The sequence below is a fragment of the Rattus norvegicus genome, chromosome 6 (assembly GCF_036323735.1).
Source record: "Rattus norvegicus strain BN/NHsdMcwi chromosome 6, GRCr8, whole genome shotgun sequence".
In the NCBI taxonomy this organism is placed as follows: Eukaryota; Metazoa; Chordata; class Mammalia; order Rodentia; family Muridae; genus Rattus; species Rattus norvegicus.
Genome location: NC_086024.1, coordinates 6,639,556 through 6,651,150, shown reverse-complemented (window position 1 = coordinate 6,651,150; position 11,595 = coordinate 6,639,556). Strand labels below are relative to the sequence as shown.

The 11,595-nt window shown below is 40.9% G+C and overlaps 1 pseudogene; it reads left to right on the top strand.

Annotated features, from left to right (window-relative positions):
* Positions 1-10,020: 10,020 nt before the first annotated feature.
* On the top strand, positions 10,021-10,458 carry Znhit1-ps1 (zinc finger, HIT-type containing 1, pseudogene 1; annotated as a pseudogene).
* The last annotated feature ends 1,137 nt before the right edge of the window (positions 10,459-11,595 follow it).

The window sequence follows — 11,595 nt, the reverse complement described above, 5'->3', positions numbered from 1 at the left end:
CCCGATGTGAGGAACTGGGAGGAACTGGCAGCACTGTTGGCATTGGGTGACTATATCACGTGCCTCTTTTCTAGTTATAGAGAAGCGGCGGCGTAAAGTTTCTGAGGTGACATGGAAATTGCCATGAAAGGCTTTAGCGGCCTCTAAAGGAGAGGGCAGGGCCACAGCTATCATTTTTGTGGCTTTGTCAGCCAAATCATTCTCTGAACTCATTGGGCCAGGGAGTCCAGAATGGGCCCGTATATGAGTAATGTATACAGGGAATCTTCTATTTAATAGGATAATTTGGATTTTTCGGAAAATATCTGCCACCTTACTAGTGGTTTTAATTATACCGGCGGTTTCAAGAATACTAACAGCATTAACCACATAGGAAGAATCTGAAACAATATTTAGAGGAACCTGGAATTTTTCAATGACCTCCATGACCACTAGGCATTCTACCACTTGGGGTGAGGTTTCAAAATATTGTCGTGAGAATACTTGGGAGTTTACCACATATGCTCCCACCCCGTTTTTGACCCATCCGCATACACCGTTATCCCCTCCTTTAATGGTCTGTGGGATGTGACGCGAGGGAAAACAATAGGTTGTGATCTTGCAAAACACAATAGGGGGTGTTTAGGATAATGATTATCTATCTTCCCTGTAAAGGATGTGAGCAGCACTGCCCAATCATCAGAGGTAGCGGCTAGAGTTTGGACCTGGTAGGGTATATATGGGATAAACAAGGATTGGGGTGGAGTCCCAAAATGACAGATAGCAGCTTTTAGGCCCTTAATAGCCAGATGTGCTACTGTGGCTGGATACCAATCAATAATCTTCACAGGGGAAGCATGTGGATGGATCCATAACAGTGGACCTTGTTGCCATAAAACGGCAGTGAGTAAATCCTTGGTATCTAGTACACAGAGTGAAAAAGGTAGAGACCAATCAATGCGTTGCAATTGGGCCTGTTTTATGGCATCTTCTACTTTTAGTAAGGCCTTGGTTGCAGCGGGAGTTAGCACACGAGGGGAGGTGATGTGGCCGTCCCCTTCCAATATTTCGAACAAAGGTTTTAATTCCGCGGAAGGGATTTGCAAAAATGGTCTCAACCAGTTGATATCTCCCAAGAGCTTCTGAAAAATCATTAAGAGTATGGAGGTGGTCTCTACGGATTTCCAGTTTCTGGGGTATAATCTTATCAGGGAAAATAATGGATCCTAGAAAATGACCTGTGTCAGCAATTTGGACCTTTTCTGTAGCAATATGTAAGTCCCATTGTTTAAGGGTTTTTTGTAATAAGGAATAGGCTTGTTTGAGTAATTCTAAGTCTTTATGACACATCAATATATCATCCATGTAATGGATTAACAGTAAATTTGGATAGGTCTCCCTGACTGGTTTGAGGGCTTCCTGAACATATAACTGACACATCGTAGGGCTGTTGGCCATGCCCTGAGGTAGGACCTTCCACTGGTATCTTTTATCAGGTTCAGTATGATTAATTGATGGGACAGTAAAAGCACACCTGGGCCTATCTGGGGGGTAAAGAGGAATAGAGAAAAAACAATCCTTGATATCTATTATTAGCAAATTCCAATCTTTTTGTAGGGCCGAGAGTATAGGAAGGCCCCGCTGAATGGGTCCAAGGGATTTCATCTGATCATTAATGGCCCTCAAGTCATGGAGTAGTCGCCATTTTCCTGATTTTTTTTCTTATTACAAAAATTGGGGTGTTCCAAGGAGAGGTGGAGGGCTCCAAATGTCCCAATCTTAATTGTTCATCCACCAGTCCTGTAGCTGCCTGTAATTTCTCAGAGGTTAATGGCCATTGGGGAACCCACACCGTGTCCTCCATCCTCCATGGTATGGGTCGTGCTGCCCCAATGGCGCCTAAGAAAAACCCAGGCCTTGTTTATGGGGGTTGGCGATCGGTTCAATGGGCGTGAGACAACCCTGTTCTAATCGCCCTAGGCCTTTACCTTCCTTATAGCCCATCCTTGACATCATGTGGGCCACTTGTGGGGGGTATTCATTAGATAAGGTCAGTCCCATGGTTTGCATAATATCCCTCCCTCAAAGATTAACAGGCAGGGGAAGTACATAAGGAATAAATTGTCCCTGTCGGCCATCGGCAGTTGTCCAAGTTAGAGTGGCAGAGCTGATCATAGGGCATGACTGGTAGCCTAATCCTTGTAGTGAGTGAGAAGATTTTGTGGTAGGCCATGATTGAGGCCACCATTTTGAGGAAATTATACTTTTATCAGCCCCAGTATCCAGTATGCCTTCGAATTTCTTTCCATTAATTTCTAAGCTCAATTTTGGGCGGTTGTTAAGGTGAACCACCAAGTATGCCGAATCATGACCAGTGGACCCATGGGTCCCTTGGTATCCTGTATCGTGGCCTGGGAGCACGGAAGGAGTAATAACTGTGCTATTCTATCTCCTTTACTTATGGAAAAAACCCCATCGGGACTTGAACAAAGAATCTGAATATTAAGAGAGCACTGAGCTTCAACAAGGCCTGGATGGACTATCAGTCCTTGTAGGGCGAGAGATCCTCTCCCAAGGACAAGGCCTATGGTTCCCGGGGGTAGAGGCCCCACAGTCTGAGCAGGAATTTGCTGAATGCCCATCTTGGGCATTAGAAAGAAGTCTGAGGCGGCACGCAGGTCCAATTTTGTGTCGCCTCTTGGGGGACCTCCTCTGCCGGGGTCGTGGCCCTGTGAAAGTGGTTCCCATATCTTTGAGGGCCCTGGGACCGGGGGCCCACCAGCCCGTTTTTTGACATCTCATTAGGTCGAGTCTCCAAAGGAGGGATTAGTTTGCCTTTAATGTCTCTCACTGATCGGCACTGGTCAGCCCTATGGTAGCCTTTGCCACATCGGACACAGAGGGTTGCAGACCCCCTGTCTCTTTTTGTCATCCTGCAGTCTCTTTTCAGATGGCCTGTTTTCCCACATTGAAAGCATGATCTTTTATCCGTCCCTTTAACGGGGCGTCGCTGGAACTGGAGAATGGCAGCCGCCAGGCCTGAGTTAGTAAGGGGCCCTCCAAGTTCCCTGCAAACTCTAAGCCAATCCTGTAGCCCTTTATTTCTTCGGGGGGCTATGGCTGTTCGGCACTCCTGGGTGGCTTGCTTGAAAACGAGCTGTTCTATTAGTGGTGCTGCTTGTTCAGGATCGCCAAAGATTCGTCCTGCAGCCTCTGTCATTCTAGCTACAAAATCTGAGAAATTTTCCTGGGGTCCCTGAACGATTTTTGTAAGTTGATTATCAATCCCTCCTCTCCTGGACAGTGCCTTCCAGGCTCTAATAGCCATGCTGGAGACCTGAGCATAGGCGCCCCAGTGGTAAGCAGACTGATCAGCTGCAAAGCGGCCCTGTCCTGTTAAGAGTTCGAAAGTCCATTCTTGTTGCTCAGGTATTAAGGCCATAGCATTGGCTCTGGCCTGTGTTTGGGCTGACTCATACCAGAGCGCTTTCCATTCCATGTATTGGCCCATGCTGGCAAGGGCTGCCTTAGCAATCATCTGCCAATCAGCTGGTGTCAATGCTGTCATGGCCAACCTGTCAAGTTGTGTTAGAGTAAAGTTGGTCGTGACTCCATACTTTCTGATTCCGCTAATTCCTTAATCTGATTATATTCAACAGGGGCATGGACCCGTCCTCCCTCCGGAGTCTCAAAGATAGGAAATGTCATACTCAGCTTTCTTCTCATCCTCTCGGGGACTAGTGAGAAGGCGCGTGAGCATGTCTCATATGGAGGAGGCGCCGTTGGTGGCGGCCGCGCTAGAAGGCTTCTATTACTTCCCCTACATTCATCGGGGTAATATCTTTCCTCCTCATATTTAGCTGCTTCCTCATCTAGCTCAGCCTCCTCCTCTGAGTCTAAGGTTTTATTTTCAGAGCTTTCAGAACTGTCGAGGTTCAGCGCTTCTAGCTCTTTCACAGGGTATAGGCTGGCTCCCCCTCCTGGTTTATGTGTAGAGGAGGAAGTGCTGGAATCTGAAAATTTCAACGCTCCCTTGTCTGCAGACTTACCGGGAGGGCACTTTTTCTTTCTTAGGACGTCCTTTTTCTTGCGCGCGCCCAACCTCTCACTACGTTCGGTTTCTGACAGACTTTCCCGGACTACCTCGAGAGTGGCCTGTCCTTCTACTACTGCTGCCTTACACGTTTCATCCTTTAAACAATTCTTAACCAGCTTCCATATAGCTTTGGTCTCTAGGCGCAGATCCTCTTCCGCCAATTTTCTGTCAAGGTCTTTTCCAAGTTTGTTCCATGAGGCAATCATAAGCGAGCCTGAACAGGCAAACCAAGGCGCCACACTCTCCACCTCCTTCACAAAGTTTTTAAGTGTTCCTCCTCCAATTTTGATGTCCCTCTGCTTTAACACTGTTTCCAAGGCCGTGACCACAGACTGTGAGGATCCCATGATGGGCCAGGAACGCCGGCGGCTTATCTACGTCCGCCTGACAAGGCGTGAGGTGAAAGGGTAGAGACGGACACGCTGCTCTCTTATGTACGGGAGTCTTACACGCGCCTCCCCGGATGGTGCCACTTATCTACGTCAGCCTTATCGCGTCCTTGTTCCTCAACAGTCAAAATCGAAGGTAAAAGGGAGCTGCGCGAAGCTCACTTATATACGAGAGACTGAGACGCGCCTTCAGCTGCTGTGATCGTCCTTTTAACAGCGAAAACGGTGAAAACAGAACATAAAGAGTAGGGTGGCTCCCAGGACAAATACTATAGCCTCAACAAATCCTTCCCAAGGTGGTGACAACCCCAGACCAAAGTCCAAGAGAGGGCTGCCTCTCCGAACGTATCTACCTGCAGTTCTGAATCCTCCTTGTCACCAAGGGATCTCCGAAGGTGCTGACGATGGCGAGGTCTTTTCCGGGTTTTCGGCACCAGATGTCCCGCGCTACGTCTCGCCAGCAGGAACGACGCGGCACACACAGGATCCTACTACAGAAAAGCTCTAATGCGTCTTGAGAGGGAGAGCATAAGCTTACAATGCGGAGACGGAGAGTGAGGAATAACCGTCCCTTATATAGGAAACTATCCTCGCCTAGGACGTGTCACTCTCTGACTGGTCGCTGCCAATTATGCCAGATGACGTACCAAAACGTATGTGTCCCTTTGAGTAGGGAAGTTACCAGGCTCCTGCGTATTGCCCTTTTTACTAGGTGCGTTCTGCCGGATGCCGGTGCCATCTTGTAATGGAGTTTGTGAGGACAGCTCCTCACATATGTGAGGACAGTTCCTCGGACAGCTCCTCACAATCAACAATGCCAAGCAACCAGAGCTTCCAGGGACTTAGCCACTACCCAAAGACTATACATGGACTGACCCTGGGCTCCAACCTCATAGGTAGCAATGAATAGCCTAGTGAGAGGTCCAGTGGAAGTGGAAGCCCTTGGTCCTGCCAAGACTGAACCCCCAGAGGGTGTGATTTTTGGGGGAGGGTGTTAATGGGGGGAGGATGGGGAGGGAAAGCCTATATGGAAGGGAAGGGGGAGGGGCTAGGGGGATTTGGCCCAGAAACCGGAAAGGGGAATAATAATCGAAATGTAAATAAGAAATACTCAAGTTAATATAGATTAAAAAAAAGAAAATTTATTTCTCACACCCCCCCCCAAAAAAAAGAAGCTGAGGTACTTTCCTTTGCCCACCAGCATCAGTGAATCAGCCCAGTGGAGGAAAATACCAGCTGCCTAATTCATAGCTTGATACTTGGATTTGCTCCACCCACAATGACAAATATTCCTCAGTCCTGCCAGAAGAACAATGATTCTAACTCTGACTCTGAGCACCTTCTAAGTTACACCCTCCTTTTTTGTCACTAATGAAATGTGATTAGGAAATTTGCCTCAAAGAATTTCTGGGAAATGTCATTTCTTGACTTCAGCCTCTGGGATTTCAGAAACAACACAGGTTCTTACTCCAGTTGAGTGCATGGTGCTGACACACAGTCACCTCTATGGCACAATCAAATTGCTTATTTTCCTAAATGTCTCTTAGTAGTAAAATCCGTTCTGTTCACTCCAACTCAAGGTAGAAAAAAATATTTGAAACTAACGATATTACAAATCTTCCAGTCATAATATATATGGAGTCATTTGGAGCCCTTAGGAATGATTGGATTTCTCCTAAAATTTATATCTATACTTTAGATAATAATTGCAAAAATATCAGGGTCACTTGAAGAAACGATACCTTGTGGACATAGGTGCCTTCCCTCCTTCCCGTCTGTCATAACAATTTATACAGGTAGTTGATTAAGTACTGAAATTTTTGTTATTGCTTACATATCTATAACTTAATATTTTGAACTACTAATATTTTTTTATTTTACATAGACAATGCATACACACAGAGAATAGGAATGTTAAATGGCTTAGATATGCTCTATTTTGCTAAAACTATACAAGTACACATGAACAGATGGATTGAAAGAAATGTGAAAAGCAGGTGAAGGTGAAATGAATCCTGAGGAGAAAAGCTAATAATAACAACTCAGACATTAAATTAGCAAAGGAAGTGAAAATTAAAATTCACACTCTTTACTTGGAAACACTATATACATACACCTCCCAAGTGTCCTAAAATTTAGAATGATTAAAATGATTTTAATGGGGTAAAAAAATGAGAAAATGTATGTACATAGATTCAGATCAGTACACAGATCATTAAATTTGATTCTTTTCCATGTATTTTAATGAAGTCAATTTTCTCTGAATTTTGTCAATTTATATAAAACAAAAGGACTCAACCTTAGTATATTAAAAAAGAGAAAACACTTATATAAATCCCTTGTAATTTATCTTAAAATTGAACTTCATCTTAAATTAACTTTAAATGCATTTTCTAGAATATGGAGAAACCATAGGCCACCTCCCATATCTGCTGAATGGGGAGTCTCTTACAAACTTTAATGCAATGTTCAAAGACCTCAAGCTAAGCATTGAATCCTAAAATCCCAGATCAATATATTTAAAAGTACTGGTTAATTGAATTAATGAAAATCTTGATGCTAATTCTCTTAATGGTTTATACATGTAGAGGAAAATGTTTTCTTTTTTCAAGGAATTGATAATATAATATAATTGACTGAAATGTATATAACTTTTTCTCTTAATGTCTGGGAAAGAGAACAGAAATGTAACCAGTATTATTAGAAGATATAGAGTATAGGAGATAGTAACATAACTAGGATAGATTTTATAAGCTAATTAATATGGGAGAGGACAAAGTAATGCGACTTACTGTATTAATTCTCTAAGATTATGTTAGTGAAACCATAAAATTAAAATATTTCATGAAAAAAAGTTAAAAACTAATTATATTATAAGTCCATGGGTTTTTTCACCTCATTTATCACCTCATTTACTACATCATTTAACTTTCATAATAACTTTTTATTAAAGTGACCCAAAAACCTTTACTGCCAAATACCTGATTTTTACTTGAAATTTATTCACTTTATATAAAATACACAGAGAGAGGAAGGGGGTGGTGCATAATATAATCACTTTCATAAAACTTAATTTAAACTTCACTTATAAGAATTCAATAAGCAGAGATCAAAATCAACATATTACAATAGTTGGACTTTGATGTGACCTGTTATTTGACTCGTCAATGACTACCCTTGTCCTGCTTTCTTTTTAAAGAGCAATAATCCATCTAGTGGGCTCTCTATTATGACCCATTTTTTCCAAAAATGCCCTTTTTATGTGCCAGCATCATTTTTGGAATATAGCTTCACAGTAAGCATCTTATGAGAATATAGCACACTTTCTCAAGATTAGTATCTCACTTGTTCATTGTTGTTACAAAACAAAAAAAAAAACAAAACAAAAAAAGCCAGACAAACAAAAATTAACAGGACAAAATTTAAAAGAAAGCATTTAATGTGGATCTCACATTCTAAAGAGTAAAAGACAATGCCAATCTTCATTGGAAATGTGGCGCCTGGCAGGCAAGGCACTAGAAAAATAGCTGAGGTCTCACATCTTAATGTACAGGCAGGAGACAGGTTAAGCTTTTTATACTCAAAACTTGCTTCCAGTGACGTAACTCCTCCACCAATATCATACTTCCTTATCCTTCCCAAACATATCCATAAATTGACTACAAGTGATTCAAACACATGATCCTTTAAGGTCCATTATCATTTAATCCACCACAGTCTATTTTTTTCAGTTTTCTTAGTTTGTACAAGGCAAGATTTTCCCTACTGCCCCCTATAAACCCAAAAGATTTGGGAGATTTAGTTAGGTTTCTATATAGAATTCTTATATGAACAACATGTCCATTGATATAATAAACATGAAGGCAATTTTACTTGCTTATTCTGCAGTACCAATTCCTAACAAACAACCTATGTTTGTTTTAATATAGTATTTTCTTTAACCACAGAAACAGTTGTGCAATTTCTTGATAATAAAAACGTTTAGGAGGAAAGAATTGATACAGCTCAATATCAGATACCACCAGCCATCGATAATTTCAAGATTTCATTGAGTGAAATATTTGCCTGAAATTTAAAGTATAGGACAATGCTCCTACTGTAGGAAAAGTCTAAAGTAAGATATTTTGGAATCAATAAAATTGAACAGCAATGAATACTAATAAACCCCTTATAACTAGAAAACTGAGCTAAACATATTGCACATACCATCTTTATTCTACAGGATTATTTTCTGTTCATTTTTCCTTTTAACTATTAACATTTAGGAATAATGCCTTCTCCTAAGCTATGTTGATAGTTTCAATATTCACTAATGTGAATGTATGAACTGACCTTTCACCTCAACCATAGTGGTACTTCTTCCTATGTGCATAAATCAACTATTTAAGAAAAATCACATTTGTGGACATCTTCCTAGGTCAACATTTTAAGCTAATTCCTAAAGGTGTGGTTCCCTAGGCTGCTTCTCCTGTTCTGAGACAACTTTAAAGTAGTTCATCTATTCTAAATTCATGGAATATAGCTTCAGGGATAAGCTGTGCTATTTCTCTGACTTCAACAAAAGTCAATAGGTCCTACTTGTAGATACTGAAGGAAACACTTGAAAAGGTTAAATTTGCAATACCCCCTTGAAAGTAGCTATAACTCTACTATGAAGAAAAAAATCTTTAAAAATGATTATATACTAAATATATCTTGTGTTTGCTTATCAAGTATGTTAACACATTCAACTGTGATAAAATCAACCACATTAAATTAAAATTTTAGATGGAATATGAGTAAAATACTAAAATTAGAAAGAACATAAGCCACATTTTGTATTTGATGTAAAATTGTGCTTTTGAAGACTACATAGCTAAATGACCAATGTGCTGATAATTAGTCAATAAATAATATATAAATGAAGACATAGGATCAAACATTCTAGACTGATTACTTATGTCTACTAAAAGAAAGAATTTAGGAAGTTAGTACAATGTCAGAATTCTTTATTCACCTGCTATACAATAAAGACTAAGACTACAAAATGCAAAATATATAAATTATGAGATTACAAACTTGGGATAACTACATTTTAGTCTTAGGCATTATGAAGATGCATAGAAATTTTGTGAGAGTTGTTTGTTATGAGCAAAATATTTCCTTTTATGGCAAAGAAACTGATGCTTTATAGGTTATTTAGGGACAAATTGCACCGCTTCCCAGGAGATATTTTTGAGAATAACACTTTGAATTCAAGCCTAGAGATCAAATCTCTAACTTGAAAATTGAAACTTGGAATGAAGCTATGGCAGCAAATTGAAATGCAGTTAAAATTAATAAATAAAAGAAAGGAGTGGTGGGGGAAGTGATGTAAGACAACCAGTCAAAGTGCAGTTAAGGTGTAGGAACAGGCCAGGTGGGAGCAGAGTTTGGAAAGGATACAAGATCTCTTGTCCCTTTGACATTGACCAATCTTCTTTCACTTCTACTTCAAAAACTCAGTCTGGTGTTGTCTACTGTCAAGATAAATTTTAATGAAGGCAAGATATCATGTAAAAAGACTGTTGTCCTGAGATGCAGACTGCGAGACAAGTTCCCTCCCAGGACCCTGGACAGCGGTGGGTGCTGGACCGGGCAGCCAGGCAGAGGCGGATCAACAGTTGGAGGTGTTAGAGAACAACTTCCAGGATGACCCCCACGCCGGCCTCCCCCAGCTGGGCAAGAGACTACCTCAGTTCGATGATGATGCAGACACAGGAAAGAAAAAGAAGAAAACTCGAGGTGACCACTTCAAACTTCGCTTACCCAAAAACTTCCAGGCTTTGCTGGAGGAGCAGAACCTGAATGCATCTGAGGGCCCCAACTACTTGACAGTCTGTGTAGTTCCCCCATCTCGGCCCCAGCGTCCCTTCTGTGCTGTGTGTGGCTTCCCATCCACGTATACCTGTGTAAGCTGTGGTGCCCGGTACTGGCACCCATCAGGAGACCTGGCGTCTGAAGTGGACTGTGTAAACCCGGCATCAGGGAGAACTACCTCCACCCTCCGCAACCCACCCCAACTCATCCACAAAGGACATTGAGAGAGGATCTACCCATTCATCCAGCAAAGCTGTATCCTGCCGAACAAGGAAGGCCCCACGGACCCCAGGGACTGTTGCGGGAGTGGTCCAGCCACAGAGTGCTGTGATAATAAATGATCTGGTGAAGGGAAAAAAAGACTGTCATAATAAAGCTGTATTTGTATTCTGTCAATGATTATAATAAAACATAATGTACTAAATTTAGAGTCACATTGTGGCTTTAATGGTCCTAGGGTCTATTTATATTTGGTAAACTCCTCCATCCCAAATATCATAATTTAAATATTTGATATAAAGAAGATATTAGTCTTAATTACTAAAGCACCAGTATCAACACTGCAGCTCAAGTTTCAGCCGAGTGAAAGTAATACAGCTTGGAAAATGTCTAACAATACCATAGGCTCTCAGCTTAGTACCTGGTACACACACTGAATCTCAGTTCTTGGTATTGTCTGGTTCTCTCGTCACCCTCATTATGTTTTCAGTAGATTCATTTTTTTCAAGACAGTCTAAAAATAATAATTTGTCTTCAACACATCAAAACCTGTACGAGATTATATCAATGTGTTTAATGGAACATAAGAAAGGTATAATAGCTATGACCATAAAACCAAGGCATGTAATGGGTTTGCAACTAACTGCAGATCTGGACTTAAGATTGCATTCATGATATGTTTAATTATCAAAAGTAATAGAAAATATTATGTGTTGATGTCCTCTAATTATAAGATTTTAACAATATTTCACACTGACCACAGTTATAAATTATTTTAGCATGTAAATTCACCTCATGAATTTTTGAAAGAGGAACAGTTTTTAGAGGCCTTCAGTACCCCAAACTTCTGTTGAGTTATTATGTATAGATTATATACATAATACTATATAATATTATATTACTATTATAAATAATATGTGGAGTTGTTGTATTTAAAATGGTTACAGAAATACTCTCCTAGCATTGAAAGCAGACACCAGGAATAAAATTCATGTTATTTTCCTAGTATCAAAGAATTCCCAGACTCAGATTGCAATGAGGATTATCTTTGTCTTCTGTCTTTCTCCTTAACCA